Below are 26,318 nucleotides of genomic sequence, written 5' to 3'. Positions count from 1 at the left end.
TGTATCAGTGAGGACAAGCAGCAACAAGATATTGCGCCGAGACCGGTTTTAAAGACTCTCATTATGCATTGCGAGTTAATTGATCATAATTTGTAGCTGCTGAATATTGCTTTTCACACTATTACGGGCAGTTGTAGATTAAATTGTGACGAGAAGCAATTTTAATAAGGGAGACACGAGCCTCCACAGCATAAAACCTAGAAATGACAACTTCATGAATTTTCTTCATACCACCTGTATCTTGCTATACACGTCGCTGACACCAAATAACCCGAAAAGCATTTGAGTCACAGAATACAAGTCAACATCTACAAAATAAAAAGCACCTGTCTCATCGGCAAAAGATGGGCCTCTTAAAGGAGCCTTGATTAACTTGGGAGGCCCCGAATTCAATTCTACATGACCGCACAAAAGAAGCCTGCGAACGAACACTATGAGGTCCAAGCTAAAAGACAAATACATGGCAAGCTGTGTAAGCAAGACAGGAAGCGATTATCGAAAAAAAGCACGCGGCATTCGCAGGGCAACATACCTGCGTAAAAAGCAAAAAAAAATGATTCGACATGCTGCTAACAGTGCTATGAACTCACCCACCGAAGAAGGCAGGTGTCGACGAAGTCCTTGTATGCTCTGCTGGCGATGTTACCAATCCAGGCTCTATAAATGTTATAAATATTCTCAATTGGTTGGAAGGAGGGGCAGCTGGCATGAGCAAGAGGCACGGGCGCTGGCTTGTTCAGTTGTTCGGTTGACCTTCGAATTAGCCAGACGTTTGAGTCTGGGCCTCCTATCGTTTTTCACATTTTTTGGTGCCGAAAATTACTCAGTCGTCAGGCACCCGACTTGCGACAATAAACCAACTCAGGATATAGTTCGGTTTCTACCGAATCACCAAAACCAAGGCAATATCGATGCTCGACACCTACTGGTCAACTCGACGACCCCGACTCACAGGCTCCAGGAGGTCATCCACATTACTGTGGGAAAACATGCCCATCTCATCACCCTCGACAAGGAGGTTCAAGCTGCGCTACACAGCGAGGAACTGGCGCAAGACTTCACCACCGCCAGCAAATACGAGGATTGGATCATCTGCGCTAAGGGAACGGTTCGACGCGCAACTTAGCCGCAGCCGCCAACCCACTCACGTTCTCCGCTGTCACAACCATTCCCCGCAGTGACCCTCTCGCAGGCACATCGCAACCAGCCGTGACCTTGCCTTCGCCCGGCCTTCTGACCCCAACGACGCCGCCTTGCATCACACTGCCCGAGCTGCCCATGCGGAGTTTCTCCAGCAAACAGCAGCTGACAGAAATTTTGGGACCAGTTTCAAGTCAGCATCTAAAACAACAACTAGATTCTGAAAATTGATTAGTTGAAAAACTTATTAACATACCTGACTGGCGCAGCGAAGGCAGCCTTTCAAGGACTGGCCGAAGTGAACTATGACATCGCCATTTAGATTCTGTCAGAGAACTTCAGCCGTCGCGACATAGTAGTCGATGACCATTTCGACAGTTTGCTGTCACTCGCACAAGTCCGAAGTTCCGCAGACGTCACCCTGTTAAGAAATCATCATGATGAAGCCACATTCCGCATCAACGCAATAGAAGGTCTTGAAGAGCCCTCAGAAGAATATTTCATGGTGCGGCGGCACGTTCTCTTGAAAGAATCGCCCCCAAACCTTAGCATCTTGTACCACCAACGACATAAGAAAGCACCGCCATATTAGCACGTGACGGCCTTTTAAGAAGCCCAGTCACAAGCGAAAGATCTCATGAGCTTCCTCAAAGTACAACTGGAAATACGGGAGGAATGCCGGCTCCAGGAACCCATATCGTGAACAAGCCGGAGGCTTCCAGAGCGAGACTTGCGGACACCTCAGCCAACCTTGCTCTCTGCTGCGGCTTTATCTCTAGAAGTTCAATTTCCGTACTCACATCCCTGAGTCCTGCGCGCCTCTCCTGAACAGACTGTCCAAGATTGCTGCGAACGTCTTCCTCTGGGATAGATGCAAAAGTAGCTTCATGCAGAGAAGCTATGCTTGCGCTGGGCGAACCGCAAACCACTTTAGAAATGATTACCGCTGCAGAACACTGTAATGCCGCCGATGCGGGGAACGATAATTAACTTCTGCGTGCGACATTAACGACAGATCAAACCACTCACAGCGTGCCAATAACACCTCGGAATGACAGGATGATGCACCAGGGTCCATCACCAACCCTTCTCGGGCGACGTCCGTCTCAACTAGCAGCGCTGGTTTGACGCCCGTACTGCTGCAGACAGGCACCATGGGCAATCGAACCGGTGAAAAGTTTTGGTTAGGTTCCTGTTTGACACAGGAAGTCAAAGCCCTTTCATACGGCAGGACATCGCTCGAGCTTTGAGGTGCCCTGTTCGAGGCACTTAACGTCTTACCTCTTTCACCTTCGGGCCTGTGAGTGTCACTTGTGACAGTGTAGCATTGACGTTGCGGAGCCAAACAGCAGCACGGAAACAAGAATCGAAGCTCTAGCAATACTGGAAATCAGACCGTTGACAAATCCGCCACCTGACGCTAAAATCGTAACCATCATGACATGGAAAGTCCTCCACCTGTCGCGAGGACGACATAAGCGTACTTATTGGATCGGAACTCTACTGGGACCTTACGACTGAGCAGGGCCTCAACTGCAGTTTGTATGTGGATGGATGGATATGGCTGTATCCTTTCGATCGGGTGGTGGCTAGCGCCACCAAGCCGTAATACTTAATGAACCAAAAACTAGATTTATTTTTTTTCTTTAAATAGTGAGGTTGAGTATTCGTACTTTGCAGTGAAGGTTTTAATTTTCACTCGTGCCTTGACTTTAGCCACCAATCAGATAACCTCCTTCTAGTTGATTTTACCCACTTAAAGTCTATTTTGCCCTCCCTGTCCCTAAACCCTAGTGCTTTGAAAAACTCTGCGCCATCATCCTGAACTACAGGGTGAAGCCTTTTACAGAACATTATCAAGTGTTCGGCAGTTTCTTCTTCCTCTCCACACGCAATGCATGCCGTATCTACCCCTTCGTATTTGGCCCGATATGTCTTGGTTCGCAATACTCCCGTCCTGGCCTCAAAGAGTAGAGAACTACCCTAGTATTGTCATAGATCCTTTCCTTGGCAATTTCCTGCTTAAAAGTTCGATAGATCTCTAGTGCGGACTTTTTAATCATGCGAATTCTCCACATATTGGTCTCATCTTCCTTCACCTTCTTCTTAATCAATAATTCTTTTTGGTTTGGCTCCCTGCTGTTTTCTAGGTATTTACCAGTCAATTTTCTGCTCCGCTTCCTCCATTTTGTATCGACATTCTTCATGTACAAGTAGCTGAATACCTTCCTAGCCCAATGCTCCTCCCCCATTTCGCTCAATCGCTTCCCAAATTTTATCTTGCTGCTAGCTTTCCTGCCCTCAAATGATGTCCATCCCATATCACCTTGTACTCCCTGATTTGGTGTATTCCCGTGAGTTCCTGAGGCAAGCCTACCTATTCCACGTTGCTTAATTTCTAATCTTGCTTGAACTTCTGATATCATGCACAAGACCACATTGCCGAACGGCAGACCAGGAAACATGACCCCTTTCCATATTCCTTTCACAACATTATACCCATTGTAATTCCACAGTGCCCTGTTTTTCATTACCGCTGCATTCCTGTTACCTTTAGTCGTCACGTATATTTCGTGTTCCATTAGGTACTCGGTCCCGTTGCTTATCCATACGCCCAGATATTTGTATTTATCTGTTATCTCTAGCGTGACTTCCTGTATTGGAAACTCACTACCTTCATTGTCATTAAAAACCATGACTGCTGATTTTTCCTTACTGAATCTGAAATCTAACCTATCTCCCTCATTACCGCAGATGTCCTCCAATATTTGCAAATCTTCCTTATTGTCGGCCATTAGCACTATATTATCTGCGTATATCAATGCTTGTAGTGCCTGTTCAATGAGTTTTCCTTGTTTGACGAAAGAAAGTTGAAGCCCAGGCCACTTCCCTGTGGCCTCTAATCCTTGTAGGTACATGATGAATAATAAGAGTGACAGGGAACAGCCATGCCTAAGCTCCAGTTTTATCTCTTCAGGCTTGGATACCTGTTTTTTCCACTTTATAATTACCTTGTTACCTTTATATATAATCTTTAAACGATTACTGACTACATCTTCCACGCCTAGTGTGTCCAGCATTCCTCACTATTCTTCTTGAACCACGCTATCGTGGTTTGAGAAGAATGTACTTCTAGGTGACATCGCCATCTATTATGCCGTTCAGGAGATACTGCCTTTCTTTTTTAATGTGAAGCATTTCTTAACAAACTTCGGTGAGTTTGACCGTATCTATCTATCTATCTATCTATCTATCTATCTATCTATCTATCTATCTATCTATCTATCTATCTATCTATCTATCTATCTATCTATCTATCTATCTATCTATCTATTTATCTATCTATCTATCTGTCTGTCTATCTTTTTATCTACCCTGCCGCCTACGACTTTTAGCTCTCCTGGCCGTTTGGATTAAGCGATTTATAGCAAAATTGGTATGGAATAACTTGACTATAAGACAATTGCAAGTAAGCTTTAATAACATGAAAGTTATGACTCGTATGTCATGAATGTCATTATTTACAAGTCAATATCTTCCTGTTCCTGGGGTAGTTCCGTTCACTTGGCATATCGCAAAACTCGTATGGTATAACATAAGTGCATGGCCGAACATAGGTAAGAGGCCCTCATGTAAAATCATGGCATGTGCGTCTTGTAAGAACATCACTACATGCCCCGCTCATGATGCACTCGCCGTCGTTTCGCTAGCTTCACACATACCAAATTTGGTATTGCGTGACGTGAGTGGACGACTGAGCACTAACCCCAGGGGCAAGCATGGTAAGCATGGCATGAAAGTCATGTACGGCATAATTTACGTCCGCCTCGTAACGTTGTGCTGATTTTAATGTGACAATTCAACCTTCCTCATGAGTGCTTCGCATATTATCGATTCCCACGGCAGGTGGGATCTACCAAGTTTTTTTTTTTTTTTTTTTGCTTGTCTCTTCTTTCGGTTATTCTTTACGCAGTACACGGTTAGGCTAAGAGGAGCTTCGCCCCTTAAAGAAAAAGAAAACAAGCACATCGAACTCTCACGTGCCGCGCATGCAAAGACAGACGCGGCAATTTTCGGACACCAACGATGGTCGCCGGTGGAAAGAGAGAGAGTGACGAAAATGCACCAGTTCGAGGCTACGCTTGTCGTCTCTTTGAAAACGGTCTATTCGCTACGAGATCGGGCTATAAGTGACAGTGCTTTACTGGTAACATTTACGCTCCTCTCTGTCGAATCGACGCATGAAACCCCTGCAACGTTACTATTACAAGTGAGTGAAGCCCATTCTGGCTATCAAAGGGACCTTGGCTCTGGGTAATTGACTACGCACTTTGGCACTAAATCACGCTTTTACTGTCTTGTTTGTACGCATTTCACTAGTGTACCGCCTACGACGCACGCATGTTGCCCTATTGAACTGCTTATTAACACCTTTATCATCTGATTACTATAAAAGAAAGAAACAAAAAGGTCGTAGGTAGCCCTCATATCGGTGCGAAGAGTTCGGTACCACTGTTCGCACCGAATGCGCATGCACATTTTTTTCATTCTGTTCCCCGTGCATGAAATGTGGGATAATCTACAAGCCTAGCAAGGAAAGCTTCATGCCTTACAGCGCTTTGAGCTACGTTGACGCTTACTACGCACGCACATGTTCTTGCACCAACAAAACTGAATAAAAGCTTCTATGAATTCGTAAGTACTTGGGAGTCACTCTGAGTAACGATTCATCATGGCGCGTCCACATTACGAATATCATATCATCAGCTAACAGATCGCTTGGATTCTTAAAGTGGCACTTACGTCATGCTCCCCCTTCTGTGAAACGGCAAGCTTATAAATCTTTAATTCGCACCCAACTTGTATATGCGTTGCCTATCTGGAGCCCTCATCAAGCGCACTTAACTGACGCACTAGAATCGCTCCGGAATCGAGCAGCTAGATTTATTCATTCCTCGTATTCGTATAACGTGAGTGTTTCATCTCTTAAACAACAATCTAATCTTTCAAACCTTAACATTTGTCGCAGAGTTGCCAGCCTCATTTTGTTCCACAAGCTCCATCACAGTCAACTCGGCCACCCGCCCTATATCTTGCCTCCTGCCCGCACATCTCACCGCACCACTCATTCCTTTCATGTCGGCCGGCCACGTGCCCGTACATTGACATTTTCCCCTTCCTCCTTTTTTCGTGCAGCTTCAGACTGGATTGGCCTTCCCACTGATCTCGCCACCATTATGTGCCACTCAACATTTACACAAAATGTCACTCGTTTCTTTTCAATTTGAATACCTTACATTGTTTCTTTCTGCGCCACTGGTTCTCGCTTTGTCTTCTCTTTTTTTTGCAAGGTGTTACGCCTGTTTATATGTATACTGATCCTGCACGTGTATAGTTTTATTTCTGTATTGGTTACCCCTGTTCATAATTATACCCATCCTGCATATGTATTACATTTTTTGTATGCTTCCCACCCCTTATGTAATACCCCCTCTAGGGGGTCTTTAAGGTTATAAAGTAAGTGAGTGAGTGAGCGAAAAGCTTTCATCGAACGATCATACGTGCATGACAGTAATGCAACAAAGGTATGTTTATTTAATGGGAAGAACATGTTGGCTTTATCTTTTTTCTAACAAAAAATTACCGCTGCTTTCCGTCAGTCAATCATGCCACACAAACGTTCAAGACAATGTAAAAAAAATATTAACGTTTTCGTGAAATCATGCTTGAGTGTTAAGCACACAATCTAGATCACTTTTAAACGTCTCGGCTTTTTAGAATAGTTTTCAATTTACGAACACAATCGCTTCTGCATAAATGTTGCTCAAAGTTAGAAAATGGCACAAGGAAACTTCGTTTTAAAAAGAGCTTCAGTTCCGAAGTGTCATGCTTTACTTCATATAACTACTTCTCTGTAGCACGTAGTACCACAGCCAGATAAACACAACTAAAGGTCATCGCATGGTCGATAAACTATGTACAGTACAGTAGAGCTACACACCTATAACATGGTGGAAGTCTATGGCTTGGAGCCTGATTTATGTTTATAAACAAGTCGCGAAAACTCTACATTCACTCACCATTTATTAGTGTCCATGTTCGGTCACTATTACAAGATGAATGTGAATGTAGGGTATCTGCTATATTTTATTAAGCGAATAGCGGCAGGACATACCCATATGAAATGGTGGAGCTTTGTGTGAGGTGCACCACACTCGTTACATTGTGTGGGCAGCGGGGAAAATACAGCTGTAGAGTGAAGGACAGGGAGAAGTGCGAGTCTGTAACTCATGTAATGGTGGGTACTCAAGTCGGGTCTGACCATAGTACATAGGAATTTTTCCGAAGGCAACCATTTCGTCTCTCGCGTGGTCGCGATAAAAAGAGGTCATCATCTATTACTCAGCCAGGCCAGGTCCCGAGGGTTGGTGCTCTGTAGAATGACGCGTCCAGTAGACGAGAGCTCAGGCGGGATCATCAGCATGTTTGTCTTGATAATGTCTGGGCAGGGTCACGTTACAACAGTATCGCAATAGTATTTCAGAGGTACTTTTGAGTGTCTGCAATGCTGTATCGAGATGCTTTTCAAGAATATATTTGTATCTCATTAGCGAAATACTTTTACGATTTATCGACCACACCGTGGTACTATCAAGGGCGCGGGAATTTCGGTACCTTGTTTTCTGAAATGTGCTGACAAGTGTTGGGTAAAATTATTTCTTTCTGCTGTGACCTTGAGAGTATGTGGTGAGATATGCACCTACCATTCTTACAATTCTGCTGAGAGAGAAACTGACTCTTACCATCTTGAAAGCAAACCAGTCGCTTTGCTACCCCCTATTGTGCAATTTCAGGCAGAACTGGAATGTGTTTAATTATACGCCAGCTTGAGCTTGCCAACAATATTATACTGTTATTTTATATTCCAGTAGTGATATTTTCATTGTGAGGAGCCTTGTATACTGCACAATGGGCACAAACCAACAGCGACGTTTTTGAAATGCGTTCCCTCATGTCAATTGAACAAGCAGTGCATTTTTTATTCTTTTTTTTCCTCTTTTTTGTAGCACCCATTTAAAAAACCGGAGCTTATCGCGAATGTCACAAACCAGCCAAAGAATTTGCAGTGTGGTGCCATGTGCCATCAACAATACTTCTTTTTCTAAGGCAGATCTGGAAGACGCCAGCGTGGCCACACGACATTTGGATAAGGACCTTTTTTCGTTTCCTTTCACAATTCTTGTTTTGCTCGTTTTTTTTTGCTTTTTCAATGTTTTTAGGTAAAACTAAACCTTCAACTGGAACTAAGTGCTCGTCGTCATTGTTTATGTGTTCCACTCCTGCTTCGTGCTTAGAGTACTTTAGCAAAACTGGAAACTAACTGACCTGAAGAGTACAAATTTGTGCTTTTCTGCAGCGGTAGAGCGAATTTTTTCGCTCCCGAGTCTTATGTTGAAGCCAAGCGGACAATGTTAGATGACGACCTATGTGAGAAGATACTGCTGCTTGAGGGCGATTGACGCGCCAACCGTTTCAACAAAACAGAATTGTGGTAAATAAAAGCATCCCATTTCAAAATTTGTTTGTTTCTGCTTCCCGCGCTTCGCTTGAACTATGCTACTTCTAGCATAGCTAATAAAACTGGCGCTAAGTATCCCGATTACAGTGTACACTGCGTGTGACTTTTGCTCGCATGAAGCATTGTTTTTTTTCATGGCAACTGATATCAGTAAATGTGTCCTTATAAACAATTATGTGCAGTGTAAGCGTCCTTGTAATGCCTAACTACACTCAGTGTTCGGTGACAAAATAATAAATAAGTGTATATGCAAGTTTCAACGCGCTGCGCATAACAAATTTTGGTACGAAGTTTGACAATACCCGCCATAGACAAAGTATTTCACTATCTGTATTGTTGTATCTGCATTGAGCAATACTTTTTTTGTCTTTTTGCAAAAGTATCTCTGAATTATGCCATTACGTCATTTGCACATGTATCTCAGTATCAGTATTTTAGGCATCCAAATCGTGTATTTCGATATCTGTATTCTGGGATATATTCTCAGATATCTCTGCCAAGCCCTAGTTTCAATGACCAAGGAGCCCAGATGATCGCTACACGGTGGCGACGTACCAGAGGTGTGCTGGTAAGAATGGGGTGGACCATTTGTGAAATGATGTCTTTGGTAAAGTTGCGGGTGGCAGTCTTAGAGTCACTGATAATGCAGGATGGTTGGGTTGAGACGCAGGCAAGATCGATAGTTACTTCTTGGAGTTCTCCGCGTTAGTTTGCTCGAATGGAGCCAGTCGCGGTAGTTATGTGCGGCGGACTGATGACCAAAGCGAGGACCAGGGGATTTTATGCTGCATCTACAATCTACATACGCCACGTGTTAGCGTTGCATTATGCGTCTTTCCACCTTATGTTGAGGGCACACGTTGCGCTGTATGGGAGGAGTGACGATGGTACGTGCCTCAATTTCCTGACGGTATTGGGGTTTTCCTGGCCAAACTGTGAAACGTAAGTTATGCTGAGAGCGTACAATTAAAAGGCGTCCTGTGGACTTCTACACAATAGCTGGCAGTGCTATGCATTGGGCGTCAATAAATTCGTTCATGAAGGCCTAGGTCTATAGGTTCGTTTGGGCGTAATTATAGGTAGATGCATTGTGCACTTATAGAAGTGATCGATCAATCTGTTGAGTTTCGTCTTGTAAGTAAGCGTGAGTTTCATGCATGGAACAACGTTATTGTTGTTGGGTAGCTCCACTTGATGCGGCCAACAATGATGTTCTGGGAGGATATGGTACCGCGTGTGGTTAGAATTACCATAGTCGCTGTCTGTTTTGCTAGTCGATTCAGAAAAAAGGTTGGCCTTTTTGATAGGCTAGTGCAATGTATCTTATTATCTTGTGGCTATAGCTGCTTCGAAGTTTCATTGCCGCAGGAATATCCAGTTGCTTAATTAGGGCGACATAATCATGTAGATAGAAATTTCGAAGGCGGCCCATGTTTAGATCACTATATATTTACAAGTCATAGTGATGAAGCTGGCAGAAAAATTTTTTAGCGTACATATATTGTCGTATATGAGAGTGTTGTTGAGATACGAGAACATTAGTTGGGTGGTCTCTGCGCCAATAGTGATTATGTACAAATGTTATAACATTAGTTGAGTGGTATGTGCGCCTGTAGTGGTTATGTACAAATGTTATGGCTTTGTTGTGGTTTTTCTAGTGTCTTTGAGTAAGTCATCGTCTGAGGGAACCAAATGCCATTTGTATGCTCCAGGATTTATGTTATTCAATATCAATTCAATTTAACAAAGTATTAGGCTGGATATCTTTGAAAAAAAATATCGGCGCAGTGATATGACTTTATTCGTCGATGTGATTGACCTAACTAAAATGGCAATTGTCGCGCTTGATGTAATCTGAAATAGTCTTCAACGCAGTATATCAGAATCATTATGAATAAAGCCAAACTGATTCGCGACAAATGATTGAGATACGCATGCCTAAATAAATTATTAAAAATAAAAACAGGTAAAGTGTCCACCAACCGAGAAAACAGGAGCTTTACGTTCAAGGTCAGTGATAGAGACAAAGGTGAAAAAAATTGAACGAAGATGCTATCTGTCGCTAAGCACTTTCGCGCGCCGTTAGCGTGCAGGCTTTAGCTTCAAAAGAAAAACTTGACGCTGTTTTGATGCCACCTCATGAAATATTGGTGATTTGTGAGTGGCCTCGTATTTCGTAGAATATGGAAGAGCACTGATTGTATACGGTGATTACAAGGTGATAATTAAGGCCAGCGTGCGCCGCGGGCAATAAAACCGTGATCTTTATGTTTTCTTTTGTTGCCTAACTTGTGGTAGGAACAGCCATCGCAAATAATTATTCATTTTCGCCTCGCGAATTCTTTCTTCAGGGTTCGAGCTGTATATGGTAATTTAAAATGCAAAGATTTCTGGCTCTCCTGTCACAGGGTATTGATTTCTCAGATGTGTAGATAATTATAGTTCTTGTTTGGACGTTTGCGTACGCACGGCACTGCGTTTTGGTGTCCTACAATTCGCAACTTCCGACAGTTGTTTGCCACACCAACTTCATATTACACTCGTTGCTATACATTTCCCGCGCTTCCTCCAGGTAAGAGAGAGAGAGAAGTTAAATGGAAACTGGTACGTTTGAAAGCACTGTCATTGCCTTAAGATATATCGACACTCTAAAATTACTCTGAAATTTGTTATAGAAGAAGGTAGTACGAAAAATAAATAAGCAGCGCACCAAGGAGATGACACCAATTACCGTCACTAAGACCCCAGCAGTATTGCGAAAGCGCAGCTTAACTTTCGCGAGGTGGCTTTATCGAACGTGGTGGGCGAGCGCGATAAACGCGCTTTCGGCCTCCAACGCTGAGAGGTGGCAATTACTTGGGGAAACGCCCTCTGGAGCCGAAGAAACCCGAGACCAGCGGGTATGCTTCTTGGAAGATTTATTAAACACCGGAGGGAGACAGCGCGCGGGAGCGAGTGGCCGCAAGGAGTCTGTCATTAGTCGGCGCCGAGAGGCCCTTCTGTTTTCTAGTGCACGGCCGCCGTGCGCAAAGCCATTCGCTTCACGGATAGACATTGTTGAAGGGAAAGGTTACGGTGAAAGGAAGTTTGCGGGTGAAAAGGAACTTGGAGGAATAGTGGCACTGGGAAATCCGGCTGAAAAGGGCCCTACAGTTACTGCTACAATTTTATTGGGTGCTCTGTCTCGACAACTAAGTCTTTCTAATGTTAGTGGGAGATGAGACCTTCCTCAAGCGACATGTCATTTATTTCTTATTCCCACCTGGAACAATGTATGGGTGGAAGTGTTTTGTAATAATAATAATATTATTATTTTGTCCGGGTCAGTGGAAGCGTAGGTGGGTAGAACAAAAGCTATGACCAAAGGCGGCTCTCCGGAAACCATACAACTTTTATGCATTCCGAAAGACGGACCAACAATGAAATTTATTAAAGTGATGCCTAAAATACCTGAGCACTAGAAATTTCTCACGAAGTTCACTTGTAATTGTCCCTCGAGAGAAATGCCCTCTAGGTTACGGCATTTCTACTGGCTGGGATTTTCCTTGTTTGCAAGGTGCGTGATCGGAAATTATATCTTGAAGCCAAATTATTTGCTTTTTCGGTATGTTGCATTCACGTCAGGGAAGTGCATTCCCGCAATTGGTTGTGTTTTAAATGCGAAACATTTCTTTGCGAACTTCAGTGACTTTGGACGTATCTATCTATCTATCTATCTATCTATCTATCTATCTATCTATCTATCTATCTATCTATCTATCTATCTATCTATCTATCTATCTATCTATCTATCTATCTATCTATCTATCTCCTATCTATCTATCTATCTATCTTCTTTCTATCTATCTATCTATCTATCTATCTTCTATCTATCTATCTATCTATCTATCTCTCTTCTATCTATCTATCTATCTATCTGTCAATTTATTTTCTATCTATCTAGCTATCTTCTATCTATCCAACTATCTTCTATCTATCTATATATTTATGTATCTTCTATCTATCTATTCATCTATTTATTTATCTATTTATCTATCTATCTTCTATCTATCTATCTATTTATCTATCTATCTATCTTCTCTCTATCTATTTATCGATCTATATACCAATCAATCAATCAATCAATCTATCTATCTATCTATCTATCTATCTATCTATCTAGCCGCCTATGACTTTTAGCTCTCCTGGCCCTTTCGATAATGGTATCGATACCAAACTTGGTATGGCATAACATGACTGTATGAAGAACATATTCGACAAGTCACAACATGAAAATCATGACATGTATGTCATGAATGCCATGATTTACTTGTAGTGGTCCTGCAGCTCTTGCTTCGGATTCGTTCACATGACATATTGCAAAACTGGTATGGTATGACATAATTGCATGGCGAACACAAGCGACTGACCCTAACATGAGAATCAGGACATGCGTGTCATGTAACAACATGAATACGTGCCACGCTCATAATGCGCTCGCGGGCCTTTCGCTAGCGTCACATATACCAAATTTGGTATAACGGGACGTGAATGGATGGCGAAGGTATGATACTGGTGAAAACATGATAAACATGAGATGCGTGTCATGTAACAAAATGACTACATGCTACGCTCATGATGCTCTCGTGGCCGTTTCGATAGCTTCATATGTACCAAACTCGGCGTTATGTGACGTGAACGGACGACATAGGTCAATGACACATTCAAACATGATAATCACGACATGCGAGTCATGTACCAACACGACTACATACCACGCGCATGTTGCATTCGCGGCCGTTTCACAAGCTTCACATATGCCAAATTTGGTAATACGTGACGCCAAGGGATGACGAATGTATGTGACTGGTACAAACATGATAATCATCAGATGCGTGTCATGTGAGAACATGACTACATGTCACAATCAAGGTGCCAATACATTTCGACGTGACGCGGTCCGCGTGCTCGCTGGCGTTCATTTCGTCACGTCAAGTTGCATTTGCCATGCTAGGCGCCAGTCCTGCCATATACTCGAAGGTACACGCCGCGCTGCGTTGCTTTAACGCAAGCGCGTTTCAGCGCGTATGGCGTCCCTCCGTAACGAAAAGAGGGCGACGCAGTGTTATATGGGTAACGTATCGGTGCGAAACACAGCATGTCGCATTTCGCGCCGGTTTCCGTCGGGCCGCGCCGACGGCCTCTGGTCGCACCTGGCGTCAGACTATATAGAGTGCTCGCATTTTGCTAACGTAGCGTCGCTGCGCCCAGTGTGCGCACGCGTCAACGCTACGTTAGAGTACATTGGGCACTTCATGATGTGGTCGCGGTCGTTCTGCTAGCTCCGAATATACCAAATTTGGTGTTACGGGATGACAATTAATGACGAAATATATGACTGGTGCAAACATGATAATCCTGACCCGCCTGTCATGTAAGAACATGACATGATACCACGCTGATAGCGTACTCGCGGCTGTTTTGCTAACTTCACATATACTAAATTTGGTACCACGTGACATGAATAGATGACGAAGGTAAACGACACCATTTACCTCCACATTCTAACGTCGTGTTGATTTTGAAGTGACATATCAATATTTCTTATTCGTGCTTCGCATATCATCGATTCCCACTTTACGTAGGATCTGCCAACTTTTTCACAGTTTCTCTATATTTTTAACACGTTAGAAAGAGTTTAAAACAATTAAATATGAGGGGTATGAGCTTAATTTGTTACACGTTTAGCATCGAGGCCTGCGTGCAGCGCCTTTTCTGCTACTTGCGGCGGCAATCAACAAAACAGAGAGGAAATTGCTGTCTTGTGCAGCTTGGGCTGGAAAAGTGCTTAGTGGTACTGACTGAAGTTCTACAAAAACAATAATAACGAGAACAACAAATTGTTGGCCCACGAATTTAGTAAACAGTGAGGCATACGAAACCACAAAAGTCACCGACTCTGGATTAAACAATTCTCGACCACGGGAAAAGCGCGGTGCAATGTGGTAACGAAAACAGCTTCAGCGCGTGCCACACTAACGAACTCCGCAAGGAAAGCGTGCGCGACCGACAGAAGCAGCAAAAAGAACTGAGCTGGTGCGGACATTGCAGGGAATGCTTATCCCGGGGGACATGACTCGTGTTCAAACTGCTCCTCGCTCTATTCGGTGGAGTTGAGCGCAAATACGCTATCTACCAGAAAACATTTGCGATGACTGAAACTTAGACGCGAGTAATTTTGCTGTGGCCCGGGTAAGCCGTAAATGCGCAAGAACTTGACTCCCTGTTCCCTGGAGACATGATGGCAAACTTTAGACTGATCTTTTTGAACCAGTCCTAAATTCTTTTTAAAAGTAGAAGAGCGAACGCTATTAGTAGCTCCATGCACATGTATCCTCCAGTAGTTTTTTTTATATTTCTGCAAGCCACTTTTATCACGTATTTTCTCAACCTTTAAAAATGAGACACTCATAGAACAGGAAACAGCAATGAGCCCGATATTCTAGCAAGTCATGGCACGTAAAGAGTTCGGCATTAGTTTCTTGCAATGCTTTGTAGGTCACAGAAAGTACAGGATTTTAGGCTAACGTAAACACGCTCTCATATGCATCACTGAATGTATCTGATGAACATGATGTGAAATGGGCAGATGAAATGTAAAACATAATATACTGTTTTCTAGAAGGCAGTAAAGGCCAATATTGTGGCGCCACGCAATGCATTATTTTGTGCTGCTTGATGGCTCTTTTCCACTCTCTCTCAACATGCAACCGGATAAGTTTCATTGCGTGATTATGCCTGTTTTTAATGCGGAACACTACAGCAGGCAGCATGTGCGCCTTACAAGCGAAGTAATGCAGAAGCGTGGCCCGGCATGTTGTGTCCGAAGCCTCTTGTAGCATGGCTTGACGCAGCGCGCATGCCGGCGCTCAACCACTGTGTTGTGAAACAGCGAAGTATGTAAAAAAATCACTTCGTAACATGAGCATTTGGGATCACTGTCGAAACTCATGAGGACTACATTCGTGTTCAATATTGATTGAGTTCAATTTGAGCAGCGCACACTGTATTGTTATTTGCCTCGGTCAGGGTCTTCATTGAACCTGGATCAAAGGCTCTCGCATCCTGTGGCAACGTGCGTGTCACACGGTGACTTTCGATTGCAATCAGCTGCGGTACATAAAAATTTCTTGCTTCGATATTTCTCTGCGGCAGAACTAAAGTACTCGCAGGTACAGTACTCGCATGTCTCGCGTGTTGCCATTATATATATTTCTAATATCTGTCAACACGCTTCCCTGTGTTGACAGATATTAGAAATATATATGTTTCAATGGTGTAAAGGTGTAAAGAACGAAATGCGTTGTCATAATGAGGTTTACCTGTGCATTTCTTAACAAGCGGCCGAAGTGGCCGTATGTTGAACAATATTTGAACAACGTGCAATACTAAACTATTTTGACCAATCTTCGAACAATCTGCGGCCAAAGTGGCCTGCTTTCAAATCCGGGCTGCATGCAACAGACAAAAAAAAACTGTTGTGTTGTAATTTGCGTCCAGGCCATTATGGCCCACGCCTGCAACTTTGGGGTACATAAGCTGTGGTTGGCTTCACAAGGCAAGAAAAAATTGCAGTATTGAGCATGTAAACGGCCTGTCTATTTTCAAAATGTTTCCCCTCATGCCATGCAAGCAATCCCGCATATTTTTTCTGCGTTCTTTCTCGTCACTTGCAGTGCAGCCGCCAGCATAAGTAGACAGCACGAAGAAGTGACACCTCGTACAAGAGGACTACCTTACTTGATTTATTACATGTTGAAATCAAACACCCGCTTCTATACACGCAGCCCCTACACGGGTGCGTCGTGTTCGAGCTGAACGCCGCAGGCATTCTTCCCTTATCGCTGGTTGGTCGTGCGGCTGGCAATAACACAGTGTCGTGCAAACCAATGTTTTATGTATAGCCCTACCATTTCGAATATGCGTAAAAGAAGCAACTGAGCAGTCCATTTTTAAACAGAAATGACGCATGACACAAGCGAACGCACAAAGCAATCACAGCCATCGCCTCCCACCATCAGCTCCTGTCTGTAGTAGAGTCGTTCGCCTCCACTCCGTTCAGAGTGGAGGCAAGTGCGTCGTCCGCTGCAACGGTAGCCGTTACTTTGCCCACTCGTGAGTGGGCGAACTGCAAGAGTGTGGCTTCGCAGTCTTTTACCTTCGAGTAAAGGCAGTCTGCGATGAAATCGCCTTCAGGAACGCAAAATTCTTTACGAATGTTGTTAGTTGTGAGTTTGTAGGCTCACATCACAAAAATTAACTTAATGTTTTGGCATAAAGATGTTGCAGAACGTAATGACTCTCGCTGGCGGAACAGCCACTGGGCTGCCGACTGCGGCTTACACTGTAAAAAATATCCGTGTTTTAACGTCGGAGCAGACCGTAGAAACTACAGAGTAACATCTGTTTCCTGAAAAATAGCGAGACTGGACGTTTAAAGCACAAACTGTGCTGCGGTTTATGGGAAACAGCAGGAGTTGCCGTAAAGCAGCAGTCGATGTTTCCGTTCTTTCGCTCCTTCCGTAAAACACCAGAAAAACGTATGTCTTCTGTACTTCAAGAACACGCTTCCGTGATTTGTGTGCACGGCGACATACTGGCTGAACTTTGACCATTCCCCCCGTTCGACAATGATACAGTGAACTAGAACAGAAAGTTAAGCGACAGCCATGGGCAATGCCTTGAGAGAGCTGTCGGCGACATACTGGCTGAACTTTGACCATTCCCCCCGTTCGACAATGATACAGTGAACTAGAACAGAAAATTAAGCGATAGCCATGGACAATGCCTTGAGAGAGCTATCGTGGCGGGTGGCTAACGTATACATACAGCGGCAACGCTGCAGTCGCCGACTAAGATTAGGCGTCCCACAGTGTGTAAGGAAGGCGCAGATTCGCATTGTACGCTCATGGAAAGTCAGAAAACGAAGACGGAAAGTGTGATAACTGGGCAGGCTTTTATGAGGGAATTAAGCATAGAGCAACATTGGGTTCGAAGATAGACTAAGAAACACGAGAGAATGAGGAAGAGAAACTGTTCATTAACTCACAATGGAGAAAAAGAGCTGCATGCAGGATCACTGGAAAGTGCCAGAATGGATACATATATATATTCGGAGAGGCGGAGAAGGATAGCAGCGGTAAAAAAGAAAAAGAGAACGTTTCAGAGTTTTTACCGATTAAGGAAGAGGATAATTACAGCATTATGATACTTCACCGCAAGGGAAGCTAAATTTACTATTAGTAGCGAAGTCGGGTTGCCATAAAAAGTTATAAAGCGAGACGATATGGTGGGCCAGCCTTCGTTAGTGTGGTCACACTGACGAAGGCTGGCCCACCAGCCGAAACATTTGTAATTAGTAAAGGTGTTTCAGCGTACGTCGTGCTTTTTCGCTTCCGATATATATATATATATATATATATATATATATATATATATATATATATATATATATATATATATATCGTCGAAAGGCGCTGCACTTCGTTTTCAATCTTGCAAGATTGAAAGCGAACAGGTACTTGTACTGCGTCTATGAGACTTTATTGACAAAAGATAGTGAAAAAAAACATACCCGTCCAAGAATCCCTGCATATATGTGAATCTTGATGGTGTGCATAATAGTTTACGTTTTTTTTTTTTTCGTCACATCGTGAGAATGCACGACACACAGAAGAAGAGACAGTGTACATGTTCTCCTATTTTCGTTCCTTTTTTTTCCGTGCTTGCAAGCCTTGACTTGTTTAGTGAGAGCAATCCTATAATCGTAGCTGCGTTGTATAGTTGGCACACCAATTAACACGCAGTCAATGAAACACAGTAATGAAGTGTATTTTAAAAGGGTGCGGTTTGCTGTTTCTTTGTATGAACTCGTTGTTTTCACGCTGTTTCGCACCGACAAGCCTACCATGCAAGCTCAAGCCCAATAATAAAATTTGGAAGGCTCGGGGAAACGTTTGTTCTTTTTATGAATTCATGAGTCTACTCGGTGAACACCGACGGCGACTTCACTTCGTCACCGAAGAATTCATCGGTTGTTGAATGGTTCTCACTACCTGCGACGAGAACATCGATTCTTCAGAACTATTTCCCTTTACACCACTTTTCCTGAATAACCGATAATTTTTTTGCACCACCATAGCTCTTCCCAACCACAACAGGCCAAAAGAAAAAAAAAATGCGTTGATGGTCACACAGAATAACACGACTGCTGCGGTGTGTACGGCCATCACTGCCCAATAGAATGGGTGCAAGATAGCATCGGTGCATCGTGGTGTCGGCTAGAATACAAAAACAAATTGTAGGCAGGCGCTAAAGTAGTCAGTTTGCCCCGAAGGGAGCGTCGCGAGTTCGATTAAAAGCCGCACCGCCCGCCGGTGCCGTTTTAGCTGAGCGCCTCCCTTCGTAGCCGATCACAGCGCCGCCGCTCCTTTCGCCACCACACCACAGAACACGTGCGTCTGAAGGATCGTTTATTACACGAACATTTGGCCATCCACTGGTTACCGCAGCGGCGCGCACTGCTCCAACGTTTTATATAGGACGATTTTTGGCGCGCTCTTCACTTGGTGGTTCAACCAGTTCAACGTTCAGCTGTTCAGTGGTCTCTGGCATCGTACGCGGTCAAGACACGCGGTTCTTATCAGCGCTCTTTCACCTGCCTCCCAAGTCCATCTCCTCGCACACATTACGATCAGGTAAGCATTTATTTCACTGTTACCGATCATTTCTTGTCTTACCAATATTCTCATAAAGAGTTATTAGGCTTACTCACATGCCACAGCTCATACGAGCTAGGTATGTAAAAGTCTGTCGCTATATAAGGTGAACGATTAAACACGTGTTTGCCAAGCTTGCATTGCTCATATATACCTTATTACTAGGTGCGGGAAACGGTAGGGGCAGCGAAGTTTACTGTGCGTAGGCATATTTCAGTGCATTTTGTGGATTTTTAGTGACGGCTATGAGGTACGACCATAGTGCTCGCATGCTGTATTGCACCTTCTTTGTTGAGTTGCGCATGTAGGAAGGGGTTCCGCGAACAGTTTAATTCTTCGGAATTGTATGAAGCATTGCTTGCACTCAGGAATAACGCGATTTTCCCTTTGTTAACGTCACTTGATTGTGTTATTGTGGTGAAGCCTGCTACTCAGTTGCATCTTTGCAGTTTGAGGATGTCACAGGTCAGTTTGTGCACGCACTCATTAGTGATCTCCTCGGTGCCCATGCACATGGCTGTTATAAGGTGCACTTGTAAGCCTGATCAGCAGGAGTCTGCTGTCACGTACACACCAGGCGTGTACGTGTCTTTGTCGTCTTATCGAGCGCAGACAAAGCACACGTGTTTTCCATGCCTGCATCGCTTGCAAGTCATACGTTCATTACTACAAAAGTAGGTGTAGGAGACGACAGGGGCAGGAACTATCACTTGGCTGTGTGTAAACTTATTTTGCCATATTTGGCGGAATCTGAGTGACAGCCGTGAGGTACGATTGGCGCTCGCATTTCGCATGCATGTTCTGTTGTGTCTATTGATTTGCGTGCTCAGCAGTTCATTTCTTTGGAATTGCACGACACATTGCTTACACCCGACAACATTGCGAATTTGCACGTCACTTAGCCATACTACTGCTTAACTGCAGCTAATCCAGCATGGGAGTCCTTGTGTGTACCCAAGAAGTTGGTGTATGGCAACAAAATCAAGCGATCGCATATGCGAAGTTTTGGGTGCCCTATCTTGAAGCCACCCATTTCCATCTCTTGCGCGTACTACTGGCAGGCTACGGTGCAATTCATACTTGGTATCAACTGTTTTATTAGTCAATATATCACAAAAAGCTTTAAGTAATTGTTTAAAGTAATTATGTTTCAAGCTAAAATTTTAAAGTAATTATATTCAATATTGGACCTGGCTGCACTTGAGAGGCTGAAGCTGCTTTCACATATGTGCAAGATATGAACATCTGTTGTCAACATTAGCGATATAATGGATAGCATTACTTAAGTTTTAACAGTGCTTAAGTTGTGAACATGTGTAATGTTGGAGCATATGCTAAGCTCACTTTTGACTGCACATTCAGGAATAGCCTTTTAAGAGACCCAAGTTGCGCAAGTATGGGTGCAGTTTTCTGTAGAATTTGTGCAGTTAATGTTACAGTCTCCGTCATTATTTCTTTTCCTTGCGCCGCCTGCTTCAACTTAGTTTAAACATTTGTAGCAGGTCAAGAATATTTATATTCACTGTGCTCTTATATAGAGGACTGCTTAAAAAGCATTGGCTAATGTTCATATGAAATTGAACATAACCTGACATGCTAACCAGATATTGGAATGATTCTACTATTGTAGACTGTAAGGTATTATTACCATTGTAGCAGTGTTTTTATTATAAAATTGGGCGGTCTGAAAAAGTGCACAAGCCAGTGAATGTAATTTAGCAAAATAAGTGCTCTACCTTCATTGCAGCCATAACATCAATGAAGAATGCCCACTTGCCGGCATTGCGCACAGACATTTTCAACATTGACCGACTACTTCGAGCACTACCACTATCACAGCAGTGTGTTGGGCGGTGCCCTTTGCCCTTGTGAGCCTTGTGGAGCTTTGTTTAAAAACTATCAGAGCCTAAGAAGTCACGTCTTCAGACATCACAAGAAGCGATGCAGCAAACAGACTGATGATGCGTTTGTCTGCTCTGTGTTGTCATGCGGGGCGAGTGTGCCTACTCGCACGGAGCTTCTTGGTCACATAGCTGCCCATCTGGAGAGTGGAATTGATGCTGTTATGTGTCCTTTTGTGGGTTGTGGTAGTGTGCTGAGGTCAGCAGGTTCCTTCAGAACACATGTTTCAAGGTATCACCGGGGCAAAACTGCAACACAGTGCACGGAAGTACCTGAAGTTGAATCCAGTTCAGATCAAGAGCACAGTAGCACACCCCCTGCTGATGTTGGAGATAACTGTGAAAGGGAGTCTGGTTGTGACAGCGATTTGCCGCTGAACCCCTTTACTGACAATTTTGCTCTTTTTCTTCTGAAACTGGAGTCTCAGCATCATGTGCCAGCAAGCACCGTGCAGTATATTGTGAAAGAGTTGCAGAATCTGCATAATCTGAATAGAGACATGTTGTTGCGTGAAGTTTCCAGAAATGTCTCAAGTGACACATTTTCTGCTGTACGTTCAGCATTTTGTAAAGACGCCTTTGATGAAGCATCTGTGGCACTGAGATCATCTTACTCCCGGCACAAATATTACAAAACGAAGTTTTGTTTTGTGCCACCAATTGAAATCTCTTTAGGCATGAATAAGCAAAATGTTGTATCCATTTTTCACTATGTGCCCATTGAGAATCTCATTTGTTTTCTCATGTCTTGCGCTCCAAGCAGTCAGCTGAGTGCATCGAGCGACTGCTACACAGATTACGTTCACTGCCAGCCATTCAAACGATCGGCCGAGAATGTGATACATGTAATATTGTATCAGGATGAATTTGAGGTGGTAAATCCACTAGGATCAGCAAAGGGCAATTTCAAATTGCTTGCAGTGTACATGACTCTAGGAAACCTGCCACTGTGTTACAGATCACGGGTTGAAGCTATGCAGTTGGTAATGCTTTGCCGGCAGAAAGATGTAAAAGAGTTTGGGCTTGATAAAGTTCTGCACCCTTTAATTCAAGATCTTTCACTACTTGAACGTGATGGTTTGCGTATTAATGGTGTGAACCATACTGTGCGGCTAGATTTTATTGCAGGTGATAATCTGGGAAGTCACATTATTGGTGGCTTTACGCAGAACTTTAGCTCATCAACATACATGTGTCGCTTCTGCCTGATAACTCGCACTCAATTTCACCAAAACCCATGCGCAGTAGGGGAAAAACGAACCCCGCAAAACTACAATCGTTCAGTGGAATGTGTCAACAGCTCTGGAGGACATGATGACCATGGCATAAGCATGGATTCTCCGTTTCATATATTACAACACTTTCATGTCTGCCATTCTGGCTTGCCACCATGTATAGGCCACGACCTTTTTGAAGGTGTGGTTCGGTATGACCTGCCATTGTATATAAGATACTTTGTAACAAAGAAAAGCTGGTTTACTTATGCTTACCTGAACAACAGGATCTGTACCATGAAGTACAGTGTTCATGATTTGAGGAACAAGCCAGCAAAAGTGACCAGCCAGAGTGACAAACTCGGAGGTCACGCAATGCAGAATTGGACATTTTTGAGATTACTTCCTCTATTAGTAGGCCCAAAAGTAAATGTAAGTGACCCAGTCTGGCAACTTTGTGAGAAGCTAATGATCATCACTGACCTGCTCATGGCACATACTATTACTCCTGCCCAAGTGGCATACTTGAAAGTTGTGACTGAGGATTATGTAGAACTCCGTAGTTGTCTTTTCCCGTCAATCAAACTGCGCCCAAAGCACCATTATCTCTTGCACTATAGTGAACTAATTCAAGAGTATGGCCCACTTTGCCATGTATGGACCATGAGATTTGAATCGAAGCATCAATATTTCAAACAGTGCATTCGAAGTGCAAGAAATTACAGAAATGTCACAAAGACATTGAGTGAACAGCACCAGCTGTACCAATCATTTCTGGCAGCTAGAGGTCTCTTCCATACTACTGAGGTGTTTGTAGAAATGAGCCACAGTATGGAGTTGACAGTGGTTAACAATCTGAAGCATGTACAGCTACCTGACAACAGTATTCTGCTGAAGAGAGCTTCAGTGAATGGCTTTTTGTATGCAGTTGGAGAGTACGTTCTTGTTTCAGGCACACAATTAAACACAGTGTTTGGCTCAATAGTTGCCATTGTGAAAACTGGCTGTGATGTTGCCTTGTTAGTGAAGTGTGTTCGTGCTGCTTTTGCTCCAGCTGTCTCTTTCTATATACTTGAAGACACATTTTGTGAAACATTGCTTGTGCACCCTATTCAGTTGCTGGACAGGACTCCTTATCAGTCATACTTAATTGATGGTGCTTCTGTGATACGGTTTAATTTTTCTTTTCCTGAAAAACTGTAAAAGTGGTTTTGAAACTTTGCCCAGCTTGGCCTGTTAGTGTGCTGTCATGCAGTGTGTAAAGTACCTCTGACACCAAAATTTTTGTTTGGAATTTTTTTTGTTACTGTAATTTGTAGCTGTGTCTTTGATCCCAAAATTGAATAGTAAATGCTCTAACATATCATACAACTAATGCTAACAATTAGGGAATGAAGTCTACATTTAAGTGACACAATATTAAGACAATATTAATGACATATAACAGACAATCCTGCCAGGAAAAGTATTGGGGATGTTATATGAGGTAATTGTAATGTAAATGTGAAAAAACAAAAGTGGACGAAGAGATAACTTGCTGTGGGCAGGGACCGAACCTGCGACCTTCGAATAACTCGTCAGATGCTCTACCAACTGAGCTACCTCGGTGGATCATATAACATTCCCTGTACTTTCCCTGGCATAATTGTCTGTTAGATCTCATTAATATTGTGTCACAACAAGTTTTAGCATGACTTATGCCTGCATAAAATCATAAAGTAGCACTTTGCTGTGGGGTAGCACCTAAAATCACATGCACTTAAACTTTGGTGACATTGAAAGTGCAGTTTTCAAGTTGGGGACCTCTGCATGATAAAAAAAAATATGGGTACTGTAGGATGAGTTATGCACTTAGATTTTCATCACAAGCACATCTCCTAAAAAATTTTTTTAATGTAGAAGCTGGCACTAAGCCATGAAAGGCTTGAAACAGTGAAACTGAATGATTCTGAAAACCAATCTGGTTGCTTCTAGGCTGTTTCTAGGCTGCAACTAGATTATGCAGGTTGCTTCTAGGGGATCGCTAGGCTTTAACTAGGTGATGCTAGGTTTTTCCTACATTGGTTCCCAGCGCAGAGAGGTTCAAGTTAAACTGTAGAAAATCACAGACATGACACAAGTTTTGGAACACCACAGACAAAGCTCACGGTGAAACCAAGCATTCACATTTCTCATTGACCTACTGGCACGTCCTTGTTGACGTAGGTCTTCAATCTCTTCAGGGTCTTTTCACAGCCAGTGTTTCATCTCCCGTTCCCTGGTATTCTATTCTTGTACGTACTCGAGGTCATCAGCTTTCCACAGTCTCTTTGCAGATAGTTTTTGAACTGACCGCACAGCATCACATACCTGTTTGATTAGTTTTATTTTTCATTTTTTAGTGGACCAGTGGTGAGTAGTGGGAATAACCACAATTTACGTTGGCCCATGCCTGTTTATGATGATGGTGGTTCTTGTGTAGGCCACAAGACACATACTCGTAGGCTGCACAAATTAAGGCTAGGCCTAACAGCTGCATTGTTGACAGGAAAGCATTCCAGGTGTAAACAGCCAGCACCACATTGAGAGCAGTCTGACAATAGAGCTGCATGGGTGGGGAATAGCTCTTATTGGATGCCAATGATGGTATTGTGTGTGCTTCGCAAGTCTTTCATGATCTCGACAATACTGGCTTCACTTGTGGAATGTCGCAGAGGTTCCCTATCTACGTCATACCACTGGAAATGTCGCAAGGTGCTGCCAACTCAAATGACCAATCATGCTTATTTTGAAAGGAAACCGAAGTATTTTAAAGGCAATGCTCATTACTAATGAGCAGAAGAGCTCACGTATGCAGGGAAATTGAACAACACAAACATCTTGATGTTACAGTCTTGGTGTCAGAGGTCTCTAAAAAACAGTTGTGCATGGCACACTTATTGCATGCATTAATCCTGAATCATTTTATAAGGCCTCTTCAGTGTGCTCTATCACATTTTTAACACGTGGAACTGTGTCCTGTTTTGATTTTACTTGAAGATGGATGACTTCTGCATACTGTATGTTCAGGGCAGGTTTTCTGTCCTTTATTTCATTGGGTATGCTAATAATGTTCATCTTGTTGGTTAGCTTTGATTGATTGCCACTGAAAGTTTTTCAAAGGCTAACTCCTGAGGCAGCATTTCTGTTTTATTGCTGTGGCGCATTTGTGGCTGTATCACCTTGTAAGGAATATCATATGTGCTCGAGTAATGTTTGCCTCAATCCAGCCAGTGATGAGTGGTGTTCCATTGCTTCATATTTTATTGGACCTGCAGCAAACTATCGTAGGCATTCTAATGTATTGCTGATATTTGCTTGAGCTACATTTCTGTTCAGTGTTACATGAAATCGGTATCTTATAATAAAAGTATGCCAGTTACTCTTCTGTTTTACAGTTTTTGCTGGTTGAAGCTATTCGACTTGAGATTTGCTTTGCTTCAGCACTCAGCCAAACGCACGGTAAACATTTAAGTGTGGAAAGTTTTGCATGTTGGTAAGTATGCATGAATAAAATACTTGTGTGCAATAGACTGGTAAAAAGAATGTAGAGGGGCTATGTGCCAAACCTTATTACATTGACATTACCTTTCTTGTATCTATTGCATGTTAGTTATTGCATGTAAAACACTGCACATATATTAATTTTTTTGTGCCCTGCAGGTTTCTACAGGTCACCCTCATGAGACATTTAACACTTCTCCCACTG

The 26,318-nt window shown here is 43.2% G+C and overlaps 1 protein-coding gene across 3 annotated transcripts in view; it reads left to right on the top strand.

The window, feature by feature from the left end:
- Positions 1 to 19,177: 19,177 nt before the first annotated feature.
- The window catches only part of LOC142804236 (uncharacterized), a 28,286-nt gene continuing 21,145 nt past the window's right edge, over positions 19,178 to 26,318 (top strand). For 2 of the 3 annotated variants that reach the window (XM_075890962.1, XM_075890960.1), the window contains exons 1-2: positions 19,178 to 19,455; positions 26,008 to 26,105. The gene's annotated coding sequence lies outside the window, so the exon portion shown is untranslated. The remainder of the gene's footprint in view (positions 19,456 to 26,007; positions 26,106 to 26,318) is intronic. The other variant, XM_075890961.1, reaches the window with a different exon arrangement.

Source organism: Rhipicephalus microplus, chromosome 3 (genome assembly GCF_043290135.1).
Source record: "Rhipicephalus microplus isolate Deutch F79 chromosome 3, USDA_Rmic, whole genome shotgun sequence".
In the NCBI taxonomy this organism is placed as follows: Eukaryota; Metazoa; Arthropoda; class Arachnida; order Ixodida; family Ixodidae; genus Rhipicephalus; species Rhipicephalus microplus.
Note: the sequence above shows the minus strand (reverse complement) of the source record. Positions and strands in the feature narration are given on the sequence as shown.